The 14923-nt window shown below is 36.6% G+C and overlaps 1 pseudogene; it reads left to right on the forward strand.

Moving 5' to 3' along the window:
- Positions 1-1252: 1252 nt before the first annotated feature.
- Positions 1253-14923, forward strand: part of LOC144366462 (broad substrate specificity ATP-binding cassette transporter ABCG2-like) — a 28795-nt pseudogene continuing 15124 nt past the window's right edge.

Genomic DNA, 14923 nt, shown 5'->3' on the forward strand with positions numbered 1-14923 from the left:
TCAGGCTCTTCCTATTATGCCCTGTGTTCCTTATTCTCTTTTATGTAATTCTCTTCAATTCAGAAAACTAAAGTTTATTAATTCTCTTCAATTCAGTAAACTCTACTAATTCTCTTCCACTATCATTGTTAAAATGTAGCTAAACTCAACTATTGAATGCTTAATGTTTTTTCCCCTGTACTGTGGTCAAACTCATGGTCTCAAACATGCACTCTACCACTATGCTACACTTCCACAGTCCCTTATTTTCCTTATAAGAGACAGTCTCACTGTACTACCAGTGCTACCTGGAATTCATGATGATTGTGCCTCAGCCTAATCATATAGCTAGGACTGTAGGTATGGAGAACCACTTATGGCTTGAATTCTTAATTTTGACTTATTTTTTCAGTTTTTGTTTTCAAGTCTTGATCTGCTTAACTATTGGTTTAATTAACTTAATCATTTTTATACTTAATTTGATATCTTCCTAGAATTTAAATGTTTTCCTAGTAATGAAATCTGTTGCATTGTAAACAATATTGTAGATTACCTTCTTACTTGACTGAAAGTACATAATAACCAGATATGTGAAGTCTAGACTCTAAATACAGAGAATTCTCATGTCTCTGTCTGCTTGTCTAAGCCCTTTTTGGTAACAACACTATGAACACTTCCAACATTAAAAAAAAGTACAGGGGATATTATGATGCTCATGTAGGCTGTCCCAGAACTGAAGCTGTATCATAATATGCTTTTTGAAGTTAGGAGCAGTCCTTACCTTTTTTTTTTTTTAAGCACTGGGAATTGAACCCAAGGGTTCTGTACCACTGAGATACATTTATATTTCTTTTGAGACAGGGTCTTGCTAAGTTGCCCAGGTTGACCTCTGAGATTGCAATCCTCCTGCCTCAGCCTTCATATTCACTGGGCTTACAGGTGTGCATGTGCCAATGTACCTGGCTCACTTGTCTTTTTTCTTATTTATGAGTTGTAGGTAATTTTCATACTCAACTATTTTGCTTATTGGAATTTATCTGACATCTAATTTGAGTACAACCATTTAAAGTTTCATCTGTCTCTCATTTTAGGTTCTAAGGTTATTCTTATCATAGTGATGCAGACTATCCATTGGAAAAAAATTAACTCACTGCAGCACAGTTTAAAACCACCTTGTTTTCAATGAATTGGTATCTAGAGTTTACAATCTCATTTATATGGAATATCAACTTACTATTACTTTTCCCTCCACAGAAAGGCAAAACCTCTGAAGATGTCTTCCAGTAATGACCAGGTTGTTATCCCAATGCTACAAAGACACACCAATGACCTCCCTGAGATGATCGCTGGTGACCAAGAGACAATTACCCAAGGAGCAATGTTGAGTTTTCATAATATCTGCTATCGAGTACAAGTGAAGAGTGGCTCTCTGCTCCAACGAAGAATGGTTGAGAAAGAAATACTATCAAATATCAGGTATGTGCATGAATTTTTTAAAAGTTCACTTTATTGGCCTATAGGCTTTGCTTACTACCAATAGACTGCTGTGAGCATTTGAGTATAAGTTTTGTAGAGACATAGATGGATGCTTTCTTTCCTTTAGGCTAAACAAGGACTGATATGATTGAATCAGTTATCAGGTAGTTTAAACTTTGAAGAGAATTTATGAACTGCATCGTGTTTTGTTTGTTTTTATGACTGTGCAATTAATGTGTCATAATGTGGCAGTGAGTTTGGAACCTCTGGCTACTTGTATCTATATGAGCTCACAGATGCTGGCCATTAGGGTTGTTAATATTTGTCTGATTGCTAGAGAACTGCGCTTCCCTCTAATGATTAGATAGAATTGACTAATAAAAAGCTGACAAGAGTTTTGTGAGATAATCGTGAGGGGAAATGAATTTTGATTTGCCCTGGCAACACTTGTTTCTTGTTTTTTTTTTTTTTTTTTGTTTTGTTTTGTTTTGTTTTGTTTTGTCTTTCACTAGAGGAAATAACTACTCCTAGTGTAAGCAAGCAACTTTTTCTGACTCTTCAAGGCTGGGAAAGTGGTTATAAGAGTCCTGGTATGGTTGTAGCTCTATATAAAATCAGTTTTTGACCTGTTTTCTTAACATTTTGTGTGCATCGGTGGTCTTTACTGTCATTAGTGCCTAACATCTTTCAGAAGACAAGGAAGTGACAGGGTTGAGTAGACAGTATTGGGGTGTGCCTGAGAGAAAAATGGTGAGGATCTGAGGGTTCATGGGCTGAGCTCAGGGGCTCTGTGCAGGATTGTAGCTCTTCTCTGGCAATACCTGCTGTCATGCCTGCTTCTTGTCTCTCTTGTGTTGGTTAAGAAATCCTGACCAGGTGAATAAGAATAGGAATAGTGGATCTAAAGTTTTTATCCTTTGTTAATGATTGGATAGAATTGATTTATTAAAAGCTGACAAGAGTTTTGTGAGATAATCAAGAAAATATTTGTACTTTCAGATTTTGTTGAAAGAGGTAAAAGGTAATTTGATTTGAATATGTGTAGGCTAAATACATATAAAGTGCATTCTTCATGTGAAGGTACATTTACCTGCCCCTGCCCATTTTGGTTTTGGGAATCAAGCCCTTGGCCTTGTGCACAGTGAGCCTTCTTGCTACCACTGAGCCACACTCCCAAATACCTCTAGATTATCTTTTCCTCCAAGTAGACTAGTGATGGGATACCCTAAGTGTCACCTCTGCTCAAGACTTCTTGTTGTGCTTAAGGCTCAGTGTTGTGCCTCTCAGCAAAGGACAGGGGTAATGGTTTTGTGCTCTTAGGCTAATAAAAGTGCAGTCAAATTTTGAAATTCTTTCAATTTTTACAATTTTGGGGGCTGTTATTTCTCGTGTTTCTGGTGTAAGTATCTGTGGGAAAGGACACCCATTTTGGGTTGTTGTGTTTCAGATCTTTCTCCTGTCTGCTCACTTCAGGTTAGTAGGCTATTGGATGGAGGAAGAGTTACTCATATTATTTTTTATTTGTATTTGATAGCACAAGTCACCGTTCAAAACAGTAAGTATATTCCAAGAAATGTGGTGAGAATCTCGATTTTCCTTTGGATACTTTCTTGCTTTTCTTTTGTAAGAAGAAGTTAAACCAAATTTGACTTTGAGAATTGAAAAGATTTTCATACCTCATGAAAAACTTTCCCTTAAGCTTAGTTTGTCTTCATACACAGCCTTTGAACTTTTCCTTACCAATGTTTAATAACTACAGGAAAAAATTATCCATTCCTGAAGATTTATGAATATTCTATAATGGTGAGGAAAATTCATTCTTCTCTTTGGGAAATTTTCAGATTAATGATTATTTTTTAAATGATTGCAAACATAAACCTGCATGAACATAATCCTTTCACTAGACTCCTTACCTGTTTACATTCCACTGTTTACTCCCATCATTGTGTCTCTTTCTTGGGGGGCGGGGTACTGGGGAATGAACTCAGGGGCACTTGACCATTGAGCCACATCCCTAGCCTTATGTTGTATTTTATTAGCGACAGAGTCTCACTGAATTGCTTAGTGCCTCAGTTAATTGCTGAAACTGGCTTTGAACTTGACATCCTCCAGCCTCCACCTCCCAAGCCACTGGGATAACAAGCGCATGCCACTGAGCCTGGCCCTACTGTGTCTCCTTTTTCATCCATCTTTACTAGTGTATTTTGGGAATCATTTGAGAGCAGACCGTTCACATGATCATTTTCTATCCCTAGCTCTTTCAGCCTTACTTTCTAGAAAGAAGGACCCTCTCCTGTGTCATCACTCATTTGTTGTCTGGCAGCAGCTGAGGAGACAGGTATCCTCAGAATGAAGGCAAGAGTGTTTCTGAGGGCTGCCCATCACTGTGCTCCTCACCACATCATGTTTCTTCAGGCTCATCCAGACTGGTACCTTCTAATTCCATCCAACTTCAGGTGATGTTAAAATTGATCACCTGGTCATGCATTTGTCTGCCAAATTTCACCACAGTGTCACCATTTTTCTCTTTGCACTTCATTACTATTGTGAAGGGTGGTGCTCTGACATTAATCCAGAATCTTGCTTTTTATTATATTCCAACTCACCAGCTTCAGCTCCCATTCATTCATGACTCCTGTCTGGATCAGAAAATATGATAGTTACCAAAGGGTGATTTATTTCCATTATCTCATAATTTGCATGAAACTAAGAGGAAAAAGCTTCAGTTTACCATTTCCTCTTTAATTTACTCTATTGAAAATAGTCAAGGATTCCTCTTTCAATAACACTTAGTGGTAATGTATTATTATTGTTATTTATCTTGATACTTCTGTTGGTCTGAACTTAGTCAGTGGGAGACTGTTCTATTTGAGTTTCCTTCCTTCTTCACTGTTTTGACTTATTCTTTCATTCTTTGAGTATTTTCTTGTTATAGCTAGAAGTTCCATACACTTTTAATGTTGAGGCATATACCTGTAATCTTAGTTATTGAGGACACCAAAACAGGAGAATCACAATTCATGTCCAGACTGGACAATTTAAAAAGACCCTGTATCAAAGTAAAATTTTAAAAAGGCTGAAGCTGTAGCTCAAATATAGAGTGTTTGTTTATCATGTATGAGTCCCTAGGTTTAATCCTATTACAAAAAAAATTTCCAAACTGTGCACTGACCCTAGGCCAGAATCAGCTGATGTTTATTCTGTGGAATTGTGGAGAATGGTATTTATAAACCATCATATGAGTGTTTAGAATGCTCATTGCTATTCATGTGTCATTAGAATTAAACCACCTCAGTGGACATGCCTAAAGAATATATATATATATATACATGAACATGCATACACACACACACACACATATGTGTGTGTGTGTGTGTGTGTGTGTGTGTGTGTGTGTGTGTGTATATATAACTTTGTTTAAAAAAATAAAACTGAATCCCTTATGCAAGTGCATGAGGTTGTGGTTCTGTCCAGGAGGGATAAGTGGAGTGGTGGATGGCAGCTGGTTCCTCAGCACCCTTCCATCTATACTCTTCTATAACTATTGTGTAGATTAAAACCTATTTCTTCTAATTAATGCACCAATTCCAATCTAGCACTGTAGATTCTTCACACATTTTCCATGTTTAAAAATGTATTTTTTTAAAGTCTATTTAAAAACAGTGAAAAAATGCCTCTTCATAGTCTTAATATAATTACTGATTTGTTGAGTTCTTTTATTTTATCATATAAGCTTCTTCACAGCCTACAACTTTTCCCCTCTACTCTCTCACTGCTTCACATCCTGTATTACAAGATTCTGGTGTCTGTTGCCCTACTCCCAGGACATCCATCATATTCCTATTAAGAAAGGAAGGGGAAGGGCAAGTCTAATATAAATGACTGACACACTATGTGAGCATAAAGTCACAGGTAGGAATGTAACTAACTTCTTTTCAGTCAGAATATACCTATTTTCAGTAAGTAATTTCCTGCTTCTTTTTTAAAAAAATAATTAAGAGATGTTAATGAGAATCTGATGCAATTTCATGAAATTTCCTTAAGTGTATTTGACATAGATCCTAATTTAATATAACTTTGTTTAAAATTGAATCATTACTCATTTTTGCTTTTGTGTTTCAGTGGAATCATGAAACCTGGTCTCAATGCCATTATGGTACCCAAAGGTCAAAACAAGTCTTTGTGAGTATAACAGAAATTATAAGTCAGCTTTCTTTTTGTAGTTTCAGTGGGCTTTTAGAAATAACTTTTATCAGTCTCACTAATACAGCATCATAAAGTGGTTGAGGTACACCTGTCGAACCTATTATGAGCTAATGAGGAAGAATAAGAAGGGAATAATATTAAATGTGGGGAGATGGAACATAGGAATAATTGAAGACACATTTAGATAAAAGAGCACATTTCCTGGGTTGGATCCACCAATGTCAGATGGACAGGAAGGTCCTTTGGGAGGTCTATGCAGGATAAGCCAAATTTGCCTTGCTTTTATATTTCTGTGATTTTTTATGGCACAAATGAAAAGGAAGGTGAGGATTTGAATATAAGCACACATACACATACACAAACACAGAAACACACAAACACACATATGTACAAAATTTTAGTTAAGTCATATATCTCTTAATTAGTTAATTTCATAGCTTGAACAGAATTTGAACTAACAGTAGCTGAGAGAGATGGCCTGTATTGAAGGGAAAAAAAGCTGTACCATGTTTGTCCTTTTGTAGGTTGTTAAACATTTTAGCTGCAAGGAAAGATCTAAGTGGATTATCCGCAGATTTCTTGATCAATGGAGGACTTTGACCTGACAATTTCAAATATTATTCAGGTTTTGTGGTTCAAGTAAGTATTAGTTGGTTTACTTTTAGGTTTCATATGTTTTTATATAGGGAAGTGCCTTGGTTTGCAGTTTATTGTGCTTCTAGTTGATTTTGTGACATACTCATAGAATCAACTTTTCTTACATATGCTTCTCATAATTTCCTATTAGAAAGAGGGTGGAGTTAAATGGAAAGGCAGAAAGGACCTGGAATATGACCTATGTAGGGCATGGATATCAATTCTACTTGTATCATTTTCAGAAGGGTCTGCTGATATGTTTTTGCGCTCCGTGCCTCTTTTCCTTCCTGAAAACATACTTGAATGTGTATGCCAGTAGTCATATCATACTTCCCTGTGCTCCACTTGGATGTTCAGATGGGTGTTGAAATTCCTCCCTGGGCTCTGCAGCTGTCTCTATATGGAGTCTCTGTAGTTAGCAGAGTTGAAAACACAGCATTAACTACAGCATTTTCTTGGGTTTGTTATTTTCATCTATTGAGTTACATATACTAGAGGAATAGTCTAAGAAAAGATTCAGTATGTCTCATGAAAATTGTATTTTCCTTCAGAATAATGTCCTGATCAACACCATGACAGTGAGAAAAAATTTGCAGTTCTCAGCAGCTCTTCGGCTTCCAATAACTATGACAAATCATGAAAAAAATTAGAGGATCAACAAGGTCATTGAGGATTTAGATCTAAGTGGAGTGGCTGATTTCAAGGTAAAGTGAAAAAAACTGGTAGAATTGTAGCCAGAAAAGCGGGCCTCCCTGTGTGGACAGTGTGACCTTAATCAGAAGTTTCTTATGACATGAGTGGCTGTTTTCTGTAATGATGAGAAAAATGACTACATAACTATTGTGAAGGTGGAAATGAAGCTGGAGAAACAATCTTAAAGATGGTGGAATCCCTGGAGTGGAGTGTGGTCTCATTGCTGTAGTCAGGGCTCATTTGATGTCTTTGCACTAACTTTTCTTCTTCCTGTTTTTCTCTTCCTGACTTTCACTGCTCTTTTCTTTCTCTTCTTCCTGGGACCTTTGTTTCATGGCTTTTTTGAGGCATTTTTCTGGAATTGATAAATGACAAGTTCCAGGTATTATTTCTTTGTATATATAACTTGTCTGTAATTTGACTTCCAGAATTATATTTGATCACAGTAGGACTGACTTCTAATTTGCATTGCTACTAATTTTTTCTATAGCTTATCTTTGGCAGTTTTTTTTTCTCATCCTCTCCTCATTCCCAATTTTTTCTGCCAATATTTATTTCCAGACTCATCTACCAGGCACTTAGGTTTGAGAAGTACGTTTGTGGGCAAGAGTAATAGAATAAACTAAGTAACTCAACCTTTTGTGAGTTTGCAGGATCATGGAGAGAATGAATGAACTTTACAGTTTACCACTCCATGTGGAGGGTTTGCTGAGCAGATATTTGGAGCTGTATGTGATGATGAGTTTTTTAGAATGTAGTGTCTTTGAATGAAGCCCCCGATCTTCCCTCCTAAATAAATGAAGAATGTGGGTGAAGCATCCTATTGGCGGCTGCTTCCTATTATACTTGCTGATAGGCTTTATATGAAGTGTTTTATTTAGAAAAATAGTCCTGTGATGCTACTTATTTTTTATTACTGAGTATTGATTTTCTTTTCCTTGGCTCTCTTTATTTATTTGATCTTCTCATTCCAGTTTGGTACTTTTTTTTTAAAACTCTGTTCTTTACCATTTTATTCATTGTCCTTAGTTACTTTCTTGGATTTCTGGGGAATATATGTAAAGGCTGTTTTTGATTTCTTATAATTAACATAATCTAATAGTATCAAATAATTTTATATAGTTTTAGTTTTTATGATATTTTGAACATAACAGAAATCTAGACAAGATGGTCTGATTACTATAATGATGTGATTTGAGGTAATTAATATAATAGTTATATATTATATGTACATTGTATTATTTATGTATTATACATTATGTTTAGTATGTATCTATTATTATGTTAATTATATGGAAATTAATATAATTACTAGTACTCTTCACCTTGATTTCTCAATTGTTAACATCTCTCATAATTATTATAACTCTTCTTTCAGGTGTCCATTTTTTCTTGTTCAGAATAATGAGGGTAATAGAGATAAAGTATCTTGTAGGAATCAAGTTAATCCACCAAATGAAGTTAATTCACTATGGTGTGACCATAGTGGTTCTTGTTGATAATGTAATAATCTGTGTTTTAGGTTTTATCTAGAGGAGAGAAAAAAAGGACCAGTATAGCAATGGAGCTGATTGCTGATCTTCCCATCTTATTCTTGGATCGACCAACAACTGGTTTACATATAAGCACAGCAAATACTGTACTTTTGCTCCTGAAAAGGTAAATACTGTAGGAACATTGTTCTTTTATTTATTTACAGTTGGATCACTTCTATGTACCAGGGGTTCAGGGTGCCAGGGTTTCAGAAGTGAAAAGCAAAATTCTTTCCTTTCTTTTTAAAGAGAAATAGTCAAGGAGCAAAGAAGTGTTATTAAGAAAAATTAATGAACAACTTGGGGAAGAAAGGCCACGAAGGGAGTGAGGAATTGTTTTAAAAAACAGGATAGTCAAGGAGGACCACAAGTATGTGATAAGAGACCTGTGACAGAGTGAGTCCTGCTCTTTCTGTCAGCAGAGAGTTCTGGTTGAAAGGAGCAGCCGGTGCCCCTGAGGCACAGCATGCTTGATGCTTGATGTGTGTGGAGCATCAGAGAGGCCAGAGGGACAGAACCCAGTGCAGGTTGGCTGCTAGACTCTTATAACAAGACCACAGGCTGGGGAGCTGAATAACAGATACTACTTTTCTTCCAGCTCTAAAAGCTGGAATTTGAGATCAAGGTGTCTACAACTTGTTTCTTCTTGGATCCTTCAATAGACACAGTCAGATGAGTCACCACTTAATGACCTTCTTTAATCTTAGTGACTGCTTTAAAGACTCTCCAGAGGTAGCCACATTCTGAGGTGCTGGGTGTTAGGACTTTAATATATCAGATTTGGAGAGGCCACAATTCAGGCAATTAGAAATTATGTAAAGTAAAGTTGGGCTTGGGACAGAATACATAGACCTCATTGCCCCCTGTGAGACATATTTTCTGCTGCTAAGGTCCAGGGACATTTTGAGAGTGTCAGCATTGACTGCACAATGAGGCCAAGGTGAATGAAGGACACCAAGAAATAGCTGCAGAAATAGGCCCTGTCCTATTAGGATGCTGGTGGTCAGGTGGTAAGAAAAGCATGGGTTCTGGGTCTTTTTTGAAGGTGGAACCAACTGGATCAGCTTAGGAAATGGACTTGGCCTGTTATGAATCCTAAGTGGGGGCCTGGAAAAGTAGAACAATGGGAAAAAAGTCATTCATTTCTATCAAGAAAGGAGACTGGCAGGAATGTAATAGGAGAAATTTTTAAGATTAATTTTTGAACATCTTCTTTAAAATTATAAAAAATTATTTCAAACTGACAGGAAAGTTCCAAGAAAAGTTTAAAGAAAAAAAATTCCCAGTTTCCTCACCTGGATTCCCTAACTTCTATTTTACTGCATTTGCTCCCCTCTTCCTCCATCTATGTTCCACCTGTGTAAGTTTTTTTCTGACCTCATGCTCCATCTCTGGTAAATTCTCCCCAGTGTAAATTCCAAGAGGCAAGGACATTCCACTACATCAGCCTTCAGGTAAGGAAGTTGACAGTGGTGGCTTCTCAACCATCCAGTGCTTAGACTCTAGTCACATGTCACCAGCTTCCCCTGCAGTGTCTGTTTCCTTCAGTGCCTTGGGATTCTTCACTGAAACATGTCTTTTCTGGCGTTTCTGTTTTGGTTGGTTTGATAATCTGTGTGAGTTCCACAGTCCTTTCCTGTCTGTCACGCCCTTGCAAGTTTTGGTGGATTTCATGGGGTGACCCTCTTCTGGGTCCATCCCTATGTTCCATGAGCTGATTCTGGTCTCATAGGTGGTGTGAACTTCCGTCATTTGATCATGTTGGGGTCTGCTGGGCTTCTCTGCTGGGAAAGTACTTTTCTTCTTTAGAGTAGATTAGTATTTTTTTTCTGGGAAGATAATTGCCTATTATACCAAGATTGTGTTCCTCCTCAAGTCTCACCTACCAATTTTAGCTTAAGCTAATAACTCCTGTTCTTGTGGTAGTTGCCTAAGAGGTAATTGTTGACATTTTATCTAAGGAAGAGTTTTTCCCCTGTTCATTTTCTGTGTGATGCAGTGAGTTGGAATCTGCTTTTCTTCACTGTTTTAATGATTGAATTGATCTTTATTTGACTAAGGGATGGCTTTTCAATGGTCTGTATGTTCTTTTGACCTCTCCCTGATCATTCTTCCATCATTACTTTGTAGTCACTGTGATGTTCCATGTTTATGTTGCACTTTTTCCGAGTTAGCTATTTGTGGATGGATGTGGTTTGTTCTGGTTTAATTAATATTAAGAAACCAAAATATGGTTGCTATTGTATTCACTGCTATTGGAGTGGCATTGCTTTTAGATCTTCAGTAGGCATACCTAGGCCTACTGTATGTGTTTATATAAAATATGAAAATATATTCTATTTTATTTGGAAACATTGGCCCTGCATGGATTTTATATGTGTGTATACAGATGTGTGTGTGTGTGTGTGTGTGTGTGTGTGTGTGTGTGTGTGTAGTGGAGTTTTTATTGTGTTTGTGGTAGGGTTCCTACCCATGGCCTCATATTTGCTAAGCACTTACTCTACACCTGAGCAATATTTTCAGTCCTTCTTTCTCTCTCTCTCTCTGTCTCTCTCTCTGTCTCTCTCTGTGTCTCTCTCTCTGTGTATATATGTATGTATATTATAAAAATATGTAAACATATTTCTGTAATAATTGCTGTTTAAATAAGAGTATATATTTAGATACCCATGAGTTCATATTTTTATTTTTATTTCCAGTCCAATACCTCTGTGTTATTTTTAGTTCTTTTCCTTTCAGCTTTTGCAAGTCACTTCAGACCATGAGAGATGTGACTCCTTTTATTTTAATATATTCACTTACTTGGTCTGTCTATGATTTAATTGTTTAATGCAACCAGTCTGCCACTTGCTCTGGGCTATATCTTTGTCTCCTACCTCTGGAAACCCCTCTACTTCATACTGTAAGGTGCCTGACACACCACCTTCATGGCTTCCCCTAGTACTTACCTTGCTTTCTCTGATGGCCATGTACTCGTAAGAAAGTTTCTGATAGGGGAGAAAAAACAAGACGATGCAAAGATGGCTGTTTGTTTAAATAGCTTATGCTCTAGATGTCAACATACATATAAATGAAGATGCCAGGTTATGGGCCTGGAGTTTGGGTACCTTTATAGAACATACCCAGGACATTTTTTATTATCTACAGCTCTGCTGACAGTGTTCATTAGACAATGATGAATTGATACAGAATATTGTAACTATTTCCTTTATGTTTCTTACTGAGTAGCATTCAAGCATCCTGCCTCTTGCAGAGATCAAGCTCTGCTATATCACTTGGAGTCTGATTAAATTATAGATTCTGTTTCTTTAAGTCTGAGGTGGAGCCCAGGATTTCCCCTAGAGGACTTTAAGAGGAAATACTGATACTAATGCCACTGTCCATCCAATCACACTTTGGGTAGCAGGGCTCTCCTACAATTCTACTTCCTGCTTCTAGTTGTCTACCAGCTCAATGATGTCTACTGAATACAGTTCCAGTTTCTGAGAGAAGGGCCAATCTTAGGCTTGCCATTCTCTTTTTGTAGTCTCTTTAGTTACCTTATTCATTTAATACCAAGTAACTGTCTCTCAGACACATATAAACACACCTCTTGCTTTGTAACACTAAGTTTCTTTGACCAGGAGTATCCTTCTCTTAGCTGAGTCCTGTTGGTCCTTTTGATGTTCCACTTGTATCAGGTTTAGCTTAGGTTGTTAGCCTTTACAAGGAACCCTTAGCTATATCTATTCCACATTCTATTGAAATTTTTGGTCTTCTTGCCCAAATCTTTTTGGGGCAGAGCACCCTTGGGCACTAAACTATACTAGGAACTAATCAAATTTGTAGATTGAAGTGGGTGTTCTAAAGGGTTTTTTTGTTGTTGTTGTTGTTGCTCTCAGGATTGAACCTCAGTGTTCTCTACCACTGATCCTATGACCTTCTTACTTCTTATTTTGGGACAGAGGTACACCAAGTGGCTTAGGCTAACTTCAGACTTGAAATCTTCCTGCCTTAACCTCCTGCCTAGCTGAGATTACAGTCACATACCACCACATCTGGCTCATAAACATTTTAAATATCTACTTTGATATTTGATATACCTTTATTTTTTGTATCCATAATAATAACTCATGTGAAATGGCCTTTTAACACTATTTCTACCACAAATTAAACCAGAGATAGAATCATAGCCTTACTTCTTCATAATTGTGACTTAGTGGGTATTCGCTTAACTTTTAAGCATTTTCTGTTAAAAGTCATGAAATTATAACATTGAAACTATCTTATTACAATAGTGTGAAAATTAAAATGAAGTAATTTCTAAAGCGTTTAGTAATCTCATAGTACATACTTCAGAATGTTCATTGTTTTATCAAGGTAGAAAAAAGGAAAACTAATCCTAAAGTGATAGAAGACAAATAATCAATGAGAATTATTTGTATGACTATTGTCATTTTTTTAAAGAGAGAGAGAAGAGAAAGAGAGAATTTTTTAGTATTTATTTTTCAGTTTTCGGTGAACACAACATCTTTATTTTTTTTTATATGGTGCTGAGGATCGAACACAGAGCCCCGTGCATGCCAGGCAAGCGTGTTACCTACTGCTTGAGCCACATCCTCAGCTCAGACTATTGTGTTACTATTTACTCTATTACTACTTCTCAAATTTGATTATACTTGTAGGTTGCCTGGACAGCTTGTTAATAATATGGACTCCCTGTATCACCCTCAGAAATTCTAATTCAGTGTCTAGGAGGACTGTCTAGGCATCTGTATTTTTAACAAGCCCTATAGTAGATTCTAGACAGTTGGTGTACCATCTTTTCAGAAGCCTAATGTTTTTATTTTTTATTTTTCTTGGTAAGAATCATCTTTTTTATTTATCTTGATTATGTATTTTAATTGCTCTTATGGTACTTATAAACACTGCAAAATTCTTCCAAGGAAAAAACTGACTCTAAATGCTGCCAAGTTAAATCTTGTTTAGAACACAAAGAATATTAATAATGTATACGAAAAATTCTTTCAAAACAAGCAAATAAAAATTCCCTTAGTTGTTATTATTAAAGATACAAAGCCCATAATAATTACTACTTTTTCATAATAATTACTAAGGTGCACAAAAATCTTGATTTTTTTTTTTTTGCATATCTGGGTATGAAACCCAGGGTCTTACATATGCTAGGAAAGCACTTTTGATGAGCTATATCTCCAGCCCATCATGAATTTTTTTTGAGTTGCAGTGTTGTTGAAATAATAAAGAATGATACCATGTTTAATTTTTAAATTGCATATTAAAGTGAATTTCTAACAATTTAGTACTAATAAAAACATTGAATTAGGAGTGAGGCTGTGGCTCAGCAATAGCACACTTGCCTGGCATAAATGAGACACTGGGTTAAATCATCAGCACAATGTATTAAAAAATAAAGGTCTATCAACAACTAAAAAAAGAAACCCAAAAGATACATAAATAAAGGTGTGGTGTCCAACTACAAGTAGAAAAATATTTTTAAAAATGTTGAATTTAGATTCCCCAGGTGTCATGTAGGTAACATAAGATTAGGTGATAAGACTATAAGAGAAAATGAAGTTGAACTTCGAACTCTTGTTTTAGTAGTAAGAATAAACTGTTTTATCAGGAGTGCAAGGTTTAGATGTGTAATGATTCATCATCTTCCCTCTTTTGACTTAGGATTTCTGAGCAGGGACCAACAATCATCTTTACCATTAATCACCCTCGGTATTCCATCTTCAAGCTGTTTGACAGCCTCACCTTATTGGCCTCAGGAAAACTATTGTACCAAGGTCCTCCACAGAAGGCTTTGGAATACTTTGCATCAGCAGGTTTGGTTGACTTTTTCATGCACTAGATCCTTCATTCTTGGAATTCTGGGAGAGAACAGAGGTGTTGATGGGAGTGCTGTTTGATCTTTGTATAAATTTACCTCGGGTTCTACCACTCTAAAACATTCTTGGTCACTTTGTTGCCAAACATTTTCTTCATATGGCAGCATATGTGTGTGAGAGTGTTTGTACTGGTCCTGTGGCTGTTCTACTTCCCAGTGACTGTGTGGGTTAGCTCTTCATTCCTATAACACATATCTGAGAAAAACTAATTACAAAAATTATGATGGTTTTTTGCTTCTAGTTTCAGATGTTCAGTCCACAGTCTACTGGCTTCATTGCTTTGGGCCTGAGGTGAGGCAGAAAAAGGGTGGAGGAGAGCTGTTCAGCTCATGGCAACCAGGAAAGAGAAAGAGAGATAGAGAGATAGAGAGATAGATAGATAGATAGAGAGAGAGAGAGAGAGAGAGAGAGAGAGAGAGAGAGAGAAGGAGGGAAGGAGGGAGGAGAGAGAGAGAGAGAAGAAAAAGAAGAAGAGGAGAAAGAGGAGGGAGAGAATGAGAAAGAAAGGTG

This window comes from Ictidomys tridecemlineatus, chromosome 9, assembly GCF_052094955.1.
Source record: "Ictidomys tridecemlineatus isolate mIctTri1 chromosome 9, mIctTri1.hap1, whole genome shotgun sequence".
Lineage (NCBI taxonomy): Eukaryota > Metazoa > Chordata > Mammalia > Rodentia > Sciuridae > Ictidomys > Ictidomys tridecemlineatus.